Genomic DNA, 13,230 nt, shown 5'->3' on the forward strand with positions numbered 1-13,230 from the left:
CAGGTCTGCACACAGAGATCTCTGTTGGGGGAGCCTTTAAGGAGGCCAAAGGGGAAAGAACATCATCTGTACACTTTATTGTCAAATACTGTGAGATTAGAAAAGGTGTTGTCACTCCTACAAGATGACTTTTAATCAGAAAACCAGTTTGACCTGAAAGGTGACTTTTTTTACAAAGCCAAATGACCTTAGACTGTGGCATGATCATTTCTCCTTTCAAATCATGCAGATCATTTGGTCGTCTGATTCTCAGCTTTCTTTTTTCTCTAGCATATCCTATTAACTTCCAAGAACACAGTTATCAGAGAATCATAACAGCAGATTCGGCAATAACGACTAATGATTTAAGCATTCAGTTTGGAGCAGTGGTCAGCAGTCAGAGTTCTAGAAAGGTTGACACCAACTGTGTTTGGAACAAAGGCAGCTTCGTGGAGAATGTCATGAGAGGGGGGTTGTGCGGGAAGCCTCGGGACAAATTTCTGTGGTCATGGTGTGATATTGTAAGACTGAACTCAGTGAATAGTTTAATCCTTTGGTACCATTGTACCCTTCCACCCCTATTTTTATAAGGAAAAATTGGGGACTCATATCTTTTTATACTTCACCAGTTGGGTTACATGATGAGGTAAAAATAAGTAATTACTTACATTAGTTGTTCCTTGACTTTAGATTTCATGGAGCAGAAAATGTAAAAATGCAGAAATTCATGTTCTTATACATTTTATATATTGCACTATTGTACAATTAAAAAGTCATTTAAAGTAGAAAAAATAAGATTTTTTTACTTTAAAGTATTCTTATTAAATGAATTAAAAACTTGAACTTCAGGATTTTAGTAACTTGTTTTTATTATCTGCACATTAGCTGACAATCACACAATTCTAGTCCAGAGATCACAGTCACCTGAGGGTGGAGCTCTTTGGAAATGCCAGTATCTGGGCTGCTCTCTAGATCCACTACTCAAATAAATTCTGATCACCTGGCTAGCTCACAGCTTTCTGGGTATCCATAGATGAACGAGTATCATCAGGCTCCAACCAAAGCTGGCTGTATGAGCTTAGTAACCAGTGTTACATTACTATGAAATAACCAATAGAGAACTCCAAGACAATGAATGAATAAGCATACAGATTTTGTACCAATAGAGTTTTAAGAAGTTTGTCCATCCTTTCTTGGTTAATTCTTCTACATTTTGTATTGTTTATTAGTTTTCTTAATACAGAGAAAGAGAAACCCTTATTTTTAAAGATACATTTCAAACATTATGCAAAAGTACAACTTAAAACTGTTTTTTTCCTCTATTCCGTCCTTCTCTCCACAGTTATTGTTCAGTTTCTTGTGATTACTTCTAGAAGAGGAGGAAAAAATTCTTAAGCATAATGTTGATATATTTATTAAGTGTACCCAGAAAAGATCTTAGTGTGTGTATATATACATATATATATATATGTATATATACACACTGCTTTGTTTCATCCTATAGTATTTTGGGGAATTTTTCTCTATCAGCCTTTATAGATTTACCTCATGTTTTTTAAGAGCTGCATGGTACCCTTTGTTCGGTCAGTCCCTATGGGGGACCCCGCTGCTCTTTCCAGTGAATGTCTTGGCTATGACATTATTTGAAATGGAATAAAATTCTACTTGACTCTCTAGTCTGGTGGTCCTCATCTAGTTACATTATCTGATATTAGACCACATTTAGTTTTGATTCTTTTACAAGATTATGTTATTTCATAAAGTTAATGAATATTTCTTGCTTTGAACATCTTTTTCAGGTTGGTACCCGGAGGTATATGGCTCCAGAGGTATTAGAGGGCGCTATAAACTTCCAAAGGGATGCATTTTTGAGGATAGATATGTATGCCATGGGATTAGTCCTGTGGGAACTGGCTTCTCGCTGTACTGCTGCAGATGGTAAGAGGAAAAACATTTTTTAAAAAGATATATATATATATATATATATTACACATGTATGAGGAGGGATGATTACAGTTAAAGGTAATATTTTAAAGTACAAATTTTTATTTTTTTTTTAAACAGACTCCAAGAGGTGGTAGCTTAAAGAGAATTAGGGAGGCAGGGAATGGAGGGAAGGCAGGATGCATTGATCTTATACCATTTGCCAGATGTTTTGCTGGGCACTTCACATACCTTTAGATTATTTCCTAAAATACTTTGGAAGTAGTAATTATCTGTTTTACAAAGAGGAATTTGAGGTTCAGCTTTAAGTAGAAATTAAGTAGCTTGCCTGTTTTTGCCTCAAAGTGGCAGGTGGTAAAACCTAGATTTGAAACTCTGATCCAGACATAGAGGGAGGGCCGCTGCTTTGGTTGGCCCCTGGGGGTCCTGCCCCAAGGCTGTAAAGCCAGCTGTTGTGGGTTGAAGAGACGCAGGCAGAGTTGGGGGACTTTGCCTTCTAGGACACTCAGGCTGAGTCTGCCCATGTACCTAACTAACCAGATTGAATCTAACAGTCTGTCTTCCATGGCACAGAACCGAGAATGCATGGGGATTTACCACAGGTTAAATTCAGGCTCCCTAAAACTTTGAACGACTTTCAATTATTTGAGTGCTTGGCTAGCACAGCACCTGGGTTCTAAGGATTCCTGTTCTTTGTTCTTGTTTTTGAACTCCTTGTTCAAGTCCTATAAATATTTACATTGATTAATAGTAAAATTGCATACTGAATATTCCTGGTGTGATGGATTTATGGTGTTCTGGATACTCTGTCTTTAATGCTCCTCCTAAATTCTCTCCCTTCAGTTATGCGATAGTTTTTTGCATGTGAGAATGTAAGGCAAACTTTCTGTTGAACTCCCAAATGTAAATTTACATGATCTGGTGTTTTAGATTTTAATTTATAATTGCCTAAAACTTCCTGCAGATTGTGAAAGACCATAGAAATTATGTTGTGAATATTGTAAAAGGTATAATCAACTTAAGCTATGTTTGTAAGAATACTCACTGAAGTAATGGTAACAGTCTTAGTGTATGGCGGGGTGTCAAACTCATTTTCACCAGGGACCTGTCAACTTCGTGGTTGCCTTCAAAGGGCCGAATTTCAACTCCTTAACAGTTAAGGAATTTACACAGTCCTACAATTATTTTCAGCCCTTTGAAGGCCACTGCGAGGCTGACATGGCCCCCAGGGAAAATGAGTGACACCGCTGGTGTAGGGTATATGAAATTTGATTAGGGGTACTATGCTTTTAAGGGACTTACTAGTGTGCTTAGGAATTCTGGACAGCCATTCATTCTTGCAAGATTGGGGGTTTGGCACAGGAGTGATCCAGAACCTAAGAAAGTTTAAAGCAATTTGGATATAATCTAAGCTTAGAAGTCTACAGGAAGAAGAGTAAGGTATTCAGTGTATTTTTGACTATAAATGCAAGAGGAAGGACATTTATAATGGGCTTTTATGGAAGCAGGAGGAGATGAAATGGCAGGCATTGTAACATGTATTTCATAAGAACTTCATTAATGTGAACTCTCCAAAACAAACCATTGGGTATGATTTTATGGAGTATACACAGGGTTCTGCCATTCAGTAATGTACTGTTTCATTAAGGTGATCATTTTTTTTCCTGGGCTGTTTAACTCCTGAGTGAGGTAAGTGTGGATTGTCCAGCCCAGTGCTTGGTACATAGGTATTCAGTAAATATTTCTGTATAAACGTAATACCTGAGAATAAATCTAAGGAAATGTTATGGGAGTGTAAAGTGAGAAATGGCTTTGTTATTGGGGAGGAGAGGTTTATCAGGGGAGTTCTTAGAGAAAAGGATGGATGCTGACCATTTCTCAGCTGCCTGGCACGTGCTGTGAAGTACTTAATTGCAGATCAGGCATTTCTGACTCTTAGAGGCTGGGGCAGAGACAGTGTGAATGTTGCTAAAGTGAGTACTTTAAAACTTCTTGATAGCTAATTGTTGATTCAGTTCAGTGATTCTCAAACTGGATTGCACACAAAGCCCTGGGAATCTTAATTCAGATTCTGACTAGTATGTCTGGGTCGAGGCCTGGCAGTGACACCTTAAAGCTCTACGGGGTCAGTGCCTGTGCTCCTGCCCTGCAGAGAGGCTTTGAGTAAGTAGCCAGGGGTGTGAGAGGTGCCCTAGCAAGTCAGTCCTCTGTCACTGGAAGTGCTTCAGTAGAGCCCTCTCCGGGCATCAGGGTTCTTAACATTTGGAGAGTGTGGAGTTAGAGGGTCTCCTTCAGGGTTGTTGTAACTTATATTCTATCCATAATTACATGCAAAGAGCTTGTATGAGGTTTATGTTTACATTGAGACACATCTGTACACTGCCATTGGTGATCAGTGACAGGTTTCTGTCAAGGGGACATAGTACAGTGGAAAGCACAGATTTGTCCTTCACATGGATTCACATTCCAACTCTACCACTTATCTCTATGCCCTTGTGCAAATTATGGGACTTTTCTAGCTTATTTGTAAAATAGATGTAATACCACCTTCAGTCTGTGAAGACAGTGGAAGTAAATAATACATGAAGTTTCTGGTCAGGAGAAATGCTCACAGATGTAAACACATTCCTAGCTGCATTTTCCTATTTGAGTGGGTCTTAGAAAAAGGAACCATTAATGTTGTTGAATAAATCCTGCTTGTCTGTGAAGGCATGTTCTGACTTGTTGGGAACCCTGGAGTGTATGATTTAAAACAACTAAATGTATTTTTGTCAGCTCTTCTGAGAGCTGATAAGTAGTATGACTTTGAAGTACATAATTGCTCATGTGGAGCATGCACATTGGGAATTTGAGCATTTTCATAGAATAAATATGGTTACGGCAGATTGAACCCAATTCTTCAGAGATGGCAGCACCACTATTTACAGTCTGATCTGAATTGAAAGAATGGTGGGTACCTTAAAGGGATACTACATCCACTTGCAAATACCAGTGGTTCCCTATGTCCTGTATACAAATGGAGATAGCCTTCCTCATACAGTAGACAAGAGAGCTCCTTACACAGTTCTTAAGAGAGTTACATGCCAAATCTGACTTTCTGATTTCTTTTAAATTAGTTTGGGTCACACTGGTGTTAAGTCCAGTGAGTCTGCTGCTCTCCTGTCATTACAGCACATTAACAGTTGGGAAAAGGTGATAGTGTTTTAAAGTTTGTTCCACTTTGGAAGTCAGGAAGATATGAATTAACATGATTGGTTTTTTTTGGTTTTTTTTTTTTTTTTTTTTTTACATTTTAGGACCTGTAGATGAGTACATGTTGCCATTTGAGGAGGAAATTGGCCAGCATCCATCTCTTGAAGACATGCAGGAGGTTGTTGTTCATAAAAAAAGAGGCCTGTTTTAAGAGATTATTGGCAAGAAACATGCTGTAAGTCATGCACTTTGCTTCACTTGAAATGTGAATAAAATGTTTTTCGAAGGACTGATTTATACCTCCGTACATTTCTCTTTCTGGAATGATTTTCTGGGGAGGTGATCTTTGTACAGGATATTCTGTTCTAGAAACAGAACCAGGGCTGTGTTTGTGTAACACTCATGAGATGGTGAAGTCAGAGGCTTACAGGACTCGCACCCCTGGTCCTGTGTGGATGAGTTTGTCTCCTGTTGGGAAAGCTTCCCAGGAAAAGGAGTTCCTGGCTTGGAGCCTGTGGATGGTTAGGTAACCTTGCTGATCACCACCTTCCTACATGATGATGCTGTTTTTAAAAAAGTGAAACACTCAGTTTTTCCCTCTCCATGGGAATTTGTTTCAGTCTTTTGATTTGGGGTTGGAAGATTTTCAAGTTCTTAAGGATGCTCTAAAACTAGAGACTAGGTAGGCAAAGGATAGAACAGTACTGCCCTGGTTATTTTGCTCTAGGTATAACTAGGAACATGGATAAAACTAGGTAGAGAATTCTCAAGGATAGCTTTCTAACTTTTCTATTTAACTACAAGAGAGAAATGCTGATCAGTAACTAAGAAAACAATAAAAATTGGACCTCACTTAGCCTTATTTTGAATCCATTTTGGGGGTTTGCTCAGAAATGTCTTGGTTTATGAGCAATGTATAGGGATTTTTGGAAATAAAAGTTAATCAACTATTGTGATAGTCTCCAGTGCTAAAAAATTTTAGTGCTTAAGTTTCCTATATAAAATACTCAAAAGTGAACATTGATAAAAAAATACAAGACTTTGATATTCTTGATACTTTCTTTAACCCACAAAAACAACCAATTCCTTTATGAAGTTTTATTCTATTTCATAATAGAAAACAAAAATTGCTGTGGTATTTGAAGATGTTTTTCATTTTCAGGGAATGGCGATGCTCTGTGAAACAATAGAAGATGTTGGGATCATGATGCGGAAGCCAGGCTATCAGCAGGATGTGTAGGTGAAAGAATTACTCAGATGCAAAGACTAACAAATATCATTACCACAGAGGACATTGTAACAGTGGTCACAATGGTGACAAATGTTGACTTTCCTCCCAAAGAATCTAGTCTATGATGGTTGCACCATGTGTACACGTTGAGAAACAGGACTCTGAACTGGAGCTGCTAAGCTAATGAAACTGCTCACAGTTTATTTTGTGTGAAATGAGTAGGATGTCTCCTGCACATGTCGAAGAGAAGACCCTCGTTCAAAACTGTGGCTCTGGGAGACTTACAGCATTGCCTGTAGCAGAGATGTGAAGGATGTGAGACCTAAGAAATGTTGCAAATTCTATAAACTTTTGAAAAAGTGTACATGAAGAATGTGGCCCTCTCCAAATCAAGGATCTTTTGGACCTGGCTAATCAAGTGTTTGAAACTGACTTCAGATTTCTTAATGTCTGTCAGAAGACACTAATTCCTTAAATGAACTACTGCTATTTTTTTTTAAATCAAAACTTTTCATTTCAGATTTTTAAAGGGTAACTTGTTTTTACTGCATTTGCTGTTGTGTTTCTATAAATGACTATTGTAATGCCAATATGACACAGCTTGTGAATGTGTAGTGTGCTGCTGTTCTGTGTACATAAACAAAGTCATCAAAGTGGGGCACAGGAAAGAGGCTTCCAAGCATTACTTTAACCTCCCTCAACAAGGTATACCTCAGTTCCACGGTTGCTAAATTATATCATTGAAAACACTAACAAAATTTGAATAAATCGATCCATGTTTTGTAACAAGGTATTACAAATTCACTGTGTTATTTAAGAAAAAAGGTAAGCTATGCTTAGTGCCACAGTAAATGGCCATTTGTAAAGCAGTGTTTTAGCTTTTCTTGTGCTAGCTTGTAATTTAAGGGGAAAAACAGTGCTGTTGTTTTGAAATGAAAAAATGTCATTTCCACTTCTTCCCGTGTTTTAAAGCTTCATCTTATATCTAGTTCCCAAAATATTGCATACTTACCTAAGTATCTTTTTAGGTGTGCTGTGTTTGGGGAAATTGAAAATTTAAAGCATGATTTAAAATTTTTAAGTGAGCTGTGACACTGGAAAGCTCTTCATTTTTATTCTTTTAAAATAGATTTTTTCCTATTTATATATGTAAAATTGTGTTTTTGTTTTTTCATCAGTGTGTGGGATATTCTTTATCACTGTTTTAGGATCACCTCAGGAAGTGTCATTACCCAGAATTCCTCACTCTCTGCTTTGAGACTTGTAACTTTATCACCATATTTCTGCTTGGTGCCATCTTGTCAGAGTAATATTTGATGTCTGTGAAATGTAAAGAATTATCCTAGGACAGAGACTGTAAATTTTAAGCACAGATTTCAGATGTTACTGCTTTTAAAACAATCAGGGATAACAAGTTAAACTTATAACTTAAATATGCAATGACATTTAGAGGTAACCAATGCTGATACAGGTAACACAGCCTAGTCTCCTCCTGCAAATTGCTTTCACAACTAACTCTAATATTATTTTAAGGTAGTTCATGCCTTATCCTTAATAAGAAAATGCAATTGTTGGCGCTGAAGTGCTTTTCAAAACAACATAATGTCAGAATATAATTGGATTTTTCTCAAATTAATACAGGCCAAAGTAAAACACCAATTTCCTGAAATTTTAGATTACTCACCAACAAATAGCCAGTATGTGCTATGTAGTTTTTGTCAGGTCATTTTAAAATCATACATTGATTTTATAAAATAATTTCTTACATGTCACTATCAAGAGATAGCTCACTGTGAGTGTTATCAAATGGCTATTTAACCACACACTACATTTTACATATAATACACACTTACTCTCTGGGAAAAATAAGTTACATTATTAATAAGCACTACATTGGTCACCAGACTCTAAGCAGGGAGGGAAAGAAGAGTAAGAGCATTGCTGTCTGTGCACCACACACCATGCAGAACGTTCTCCCGTCACATCAGATGCCCAAGTTGTCCTGTTATTTTTAAGAAATTCCATTTCAATGTTGAGTTCACTTCTTTATTTCAAAAAGTACTTTGCCTCTCAATTTCTTGATTTTATTTTGCTTCCACTTTGAAACTAATCAAGAAAGTAAAATAATGAGAATAGTTCACACATAGAAATTATCATCTGAAGACATTTATACCTATTTTAACATTTAATCTTCATGTTTTAAAAGGTTAAAAACTCCAATCCAAACAAAAGGAGTATTACGGCTATTTGGCTTCCATGAGCACTAGAGATAAATTTTATAAGACCAGTTATTCACAAGATAAATTTTCCTCCATGTTAGAAAAAAATGTTCAAAAATCTGGGTATTGTACTTTAAGTAACAAATTTTAAAACTTGTATCCTTCTGAGAACTGTATTAACAGAAAAACTTTTCTTAAGAAGTTAAATAAGAATGTTCCAGTGACTACCTGTCCTGATACCCAGTCTTGTTAAAACTTTCTTTTGCAGGGCATTTTTATGTTTGTTTACAGTAGGTGCAGAGTGGGCAAGTTAACAAAAGTTTGAGCTAGTAATACTTAAAAAAAAAAAGATCAAAGAATGAGAAAAATATGACTTTGTTTTGGGGGAACCAAGGTGGAGAGAGACTGAGAAAAGAAACATGTTCTTGAAACCAAATTTTTCATTTTCATCTTAGCAATAAAGTATTTCAGTGCAATATTAAGTAAATAACTTGAGTTCAAGGCATGAGCTTTCAACAAATATTTTAAATACATCAAATAGTACCCCCAACTGTTCTAGATTCCTACTTCAAGGGGATTTCGAACCAGCAGAGAAGCCTGAAATACATGGATGGGAGCAAAAAGTTGGCTGGGATACAACCCCTCTTTGAGAAAGAGAAGTCCTGAAGGCTTCAGAGAGATTTCATCACAGACCTGGGAGAGGATGCAGTTGGTTCCCTGTAGAAAGGGGCCTTAATTAAGGCTGAGGCGAGAAAGGTCCAGCCAATCAGCAGTATTGTCTGTCTCGAACACCTTTATATCCCCAGACATCAAACAGAGCCAGACTCTCCATTTCATGTTTGCTCCACGAAGGAACAGCCAGAGAGAGGAGATCGTACAGGGGGCGTCTAGAAGAGAGTGGAGGGTAGTTCCAAAGTGGCCCAGTGGGACACTAAGAATAAGCAAGCGAGACCTTACTGAAAGTTATGCTTCGCACGTATCATCTCATGTGATTCTCACAACAACCTTATGAAGTCATGTCATTACTGTCCAGATGGGAATTCTTTCCAGAAGAAGAAGGAAAGCGGAGGAGACACAGCAGACGGTAAAGCACTTGGGAATTGCGTCTTTTCACCATCCCACTCGACTGTCTCTGGCAGAGAAGGGAGCAGCACCACTTCCCCTCACAAAGGCAGAAGCAGTCAATCTCAGCCTGAGGCTGCAGTCTCCAACTTGACAGTGAGCGAAACAGGTACAAGCGTTGCAGGAAAGACTCAAGCGGACCAAGGGACACACAACAAAACTTCTCCTTACCATCGCCAATGCCTGGGCCCCACTTTCTTCCACCAGAGAAACTACTATTGTCAGCTTCTGGTACGCACAGGCAGTTCTTTCTCGGCTGCCCATGGTTAATTTTTATCAAGTACAACTGACAACAGAGAAAATTACGTCACAAAAAATTTCAATTCTGACAGATTTTATAGCAAAGCCTCAAACTAAATATTTGGTTTCAATTCAAGCAGTAAAAAGAATTGCCAGTGTGTTTCATATTAAATGATACCAGATAAAATAAGGTAAAAAAACTCTGAAATAATATTATCTTGACGAACCACTATACCCTAAAAAGTCCTCATATGGGTAGATTTTGTTGTTGCTGCTGATGTTTCTACCAATAACTTAAATCCTTTCAATAGGGGAGTCAATTAGCAAGCACTTTAATCATGAGGATTTAATACTGTCCTTTAACCTATCAAAGGAATTCATTTACTTTTCCAATAAGAAACTTCCATTTTAAAACAAAAAAGCTGTGGTCCTGTGAAAGATGGCATGTGTTTCCTTTACTATCTGCTGATTGTAAACTGCATACAGACAAGTTTCTATTAAACTCAGTAATGTTTTTATGCATTTTTGTTGTTTTACTTTAAAGTATATTTAGAAAGTGTCATCACATGACAAAGGATTTCGTCTACAGATAATGCTTGGGGGTCTGAATAAATGAATGTGATTTCAAAAGCCCCTTGAAATAACTCTGACCCCCACCCCTACCCTACCCCACCGACAGGACCAGTGCATGGGACACACAATGGTTTTTAAGAACTGCCTCTGCTGTTTCTTCAATTCCTCCTTGATTTCTTATCTCTGGTCCCTGCCTTCTCTCCTCTACAAAATGTTAGAATTAAAAGATATTTTATAATTCTCTCACCAATAAAAGCTCATTTTTTAAAATATGTCAAATAGGCTACTCTGGTGGAAAGTTCAAAGTCCAGACTGAGCCCACCTGACTACTTTTTATTCACCTGCATGGTCTGGAACCACCTGTGAAAAGAAGGGGAACTCAGAACAGTTTGAAATCCATGCGAGGAGCTAACACACAAGGGAGCCAAGTCCAAGACAGACCAGCAATAAATCCTCCACATAACCACCATCTTGAAGGAACAACTACTATAACCATTTCCCAAAAGTAGGTGAGCACAAGGATCCTTGGGGCAGGGATATACAAGTGGCTTCTCAGAGTACTTTCTGGAGGCTGTGACCCTATGAGCCACAGGAGACTGTTTGACAAATCTAGGACAGGGAAGAACACTGTCCCTCAAACACCCAAAGTGATTCCAGTATCCTGGCAAGCTAAATGCACTGGGCACCTTATCCCTGCTGGCAACTCTTCACCCTCTCTATATCAGCCCCTATACCCACGCCCTAACCATTTTTCCTTTACAATGCCTCCTGTTCCTGCCTCTTCCTTCGTGTTCTACACCCCAGTCCTGGTCACTCTCCTGCAATCTCACATCCAAACTGCACAACAAGCTTCCTATACTCGCCTTAAGCCTCCAGTCTTTCCCTGCCCCGACTCTAATCCATCAGGTGATCACAATCAAACCAACTCTTCAGAAACACAACTTCAATTGGGTAAATGGTTTCTCCTTGCCTGGTACATTTATTTTTTACTTGGATTTTATTAAGATCTATTTTACCATGGTATCCTTTCTTCAAAAGAAATCCAGCTAGGAAATCTAATATATAAAGCAATTTGTTGTAAAAGTGAAACTATTCTAGCTCCACAGTGCTGAGAGGAAGAAAGAGCTTGCATCCAATCTGGGCACCCTCCGGTGCTGCCTCCCAACCCTGAGAGGTCCCACAGGACACAGATTTTTAAAACTCTGGCTTACTCAGAAGATAAAGCTTAAGTCAAAATGCCAACCATTCAAGACAGTTACGATATTTTTGCTTATTTTCCAATAATCTCCCCCAAAATCCTTTTTGCTATAGACACATTCGTTAATTTATTCTCTCTCCATCCTCCACCCAACCTACCCCAGAACTCTTCCAAAGGCTTTTTCTACATCTGGGATCTACCTAGATAAATCCTACCTGTCCCAAGACAGGTTTAAGTTCCAACTTGCTCCCACCTCTAAAACCTCGTTTACTTACTATGACATTTCACTGGTGAATAATCAAGCTCTATGATCTTGTGTAGCTATTTAATTTGTCCTGAATGGGTTTACCACTCAGTGGAACTAAGTTTACTCCCTGCTGAGTGTCTCCACCTAACATGCAGCTTTAGACATAGTAGGGATCCCTACACATAATAGGGATTCATTACATATTTATTAATTTGCTTCAGGTTTATAACCAAGAGTAAAAATTTTCCTTTCCTTTAAGATACTCTAAAAGGTGTCATTACCAGGACTACCCAAAATGCATACGCCTTTCTTTAAAAATAGAGTAGGTTTATTGATTTGCTCATTTTATTGCTCTTCATTTATATTTCCTCTGATATTTTATATCCATTCCCTCTAGCCAACTTAAAGCTTGACTTGAACATGTCAATGGAGATGGATCACGTTTACTTTGTATTTAGACCTGAACCAACCTACCTACCCTTATTTAAACAAAGGGATAACAATTCATTGTCCACATGTTACCCACCAGAGGTCAAACATGGATCTTGTTTCTAAATAAATCTAGCTGGAGATGAGAATGAAAATAATGTGACAGGTAGGCAAAGGGGCTAGGTAGTAAAGAATATTTGTCTGACACATGATAAAAGGTAGCCAATCCTAACACTCACTTTAAGAGAACACTTTCACAGGAGAAGATTACTATGTCAGTCTGATCAACACCACAGTTCCAGTCCCGGTATCATCTGCTGTTCTTCCCAGCTGTGTTTGCTCATCACTGTGTACATAACATATGCACAGATTCAGAAAATAAACCAGCAGTCTTTCATAACCTGTTTTACAGCTCACATCTTCCTATATCTTGAGGTTAGGGAAAGGACTACAGTACATCTTGTTTTAACCAAACGGACCAACCAACTTCTTAAGAGTTTGTATTTAATGCACAACTTGTATCATGCTTCCAACACCTGCTGGAGGATGACGTCCCAATTTCTGATATCCTGCTTGCCAGACTTAATGTGCGTTTGAAATGCTCTCTGCAATGCTGCTAGCTCCCTGGCACCACAACTCTATGTCAGCATTTGCAAGTACCATTATGGGACTATTCAATACTTTCCTAAAATCTGTCTGATCTCCTACCTGATGGATACCAGGTGCACTCCCCATGAGACACAGTAGAAGGGACCTGCCCAATACTCTTTCTAAGGGTCTCTTACACCTATTTTCTCTGCTGGTGCTCTAATGGACCCGGCCACATCCAGCTCATCACTGTTCTGGCAATGTTTCC

The 13,230-nt window shown here is 38.3% G+C and overlaps 1 protein-coding gene and 1 long non-coding RNA gene across 2 annotated transcripts in view; one reads left to right on the forward strand and one right to left on the reverse strand.

The window, feature by feature from the left end:
* RUNX1T1 (RUNX1 partner transcriptional co-repressor 1) overlaps positions 1 to 13,230 on the reverse strand; it is a 163,000-nt gene that overhangs the window by 135,954 nt on the left and 13,816 nt on the right.
* On the forward strand, positions 1,456 to 7,163 carry LOC114514884. The gene is made up of 3 exons (XR_004904380.1): positions 1,456 to 1,917; positions 5,220 to 5,350; positions 6,278 to 7,163. It is a non-coding gene; the product is annotated as an uncharacterized LOC114514884 (long non-coding RNA).

The sequence above is a fragment of the Phyllostomus discolor genome, chromosome 7, assembly GCF_004126475.2.
Source record: "Phyllostomus discolor isolate MPI-MPIP mPhyDis1 chromosome 7, mPhyDis1.pri.v3, whole genome shotgun sequence".
Taxonomy (NCBI): Eukaryota; Metazoa; Chordata; class Mammalia; order Chiroptera; family Phyllostomidae; genus Phyllostomus; species Phyllostomus discolor.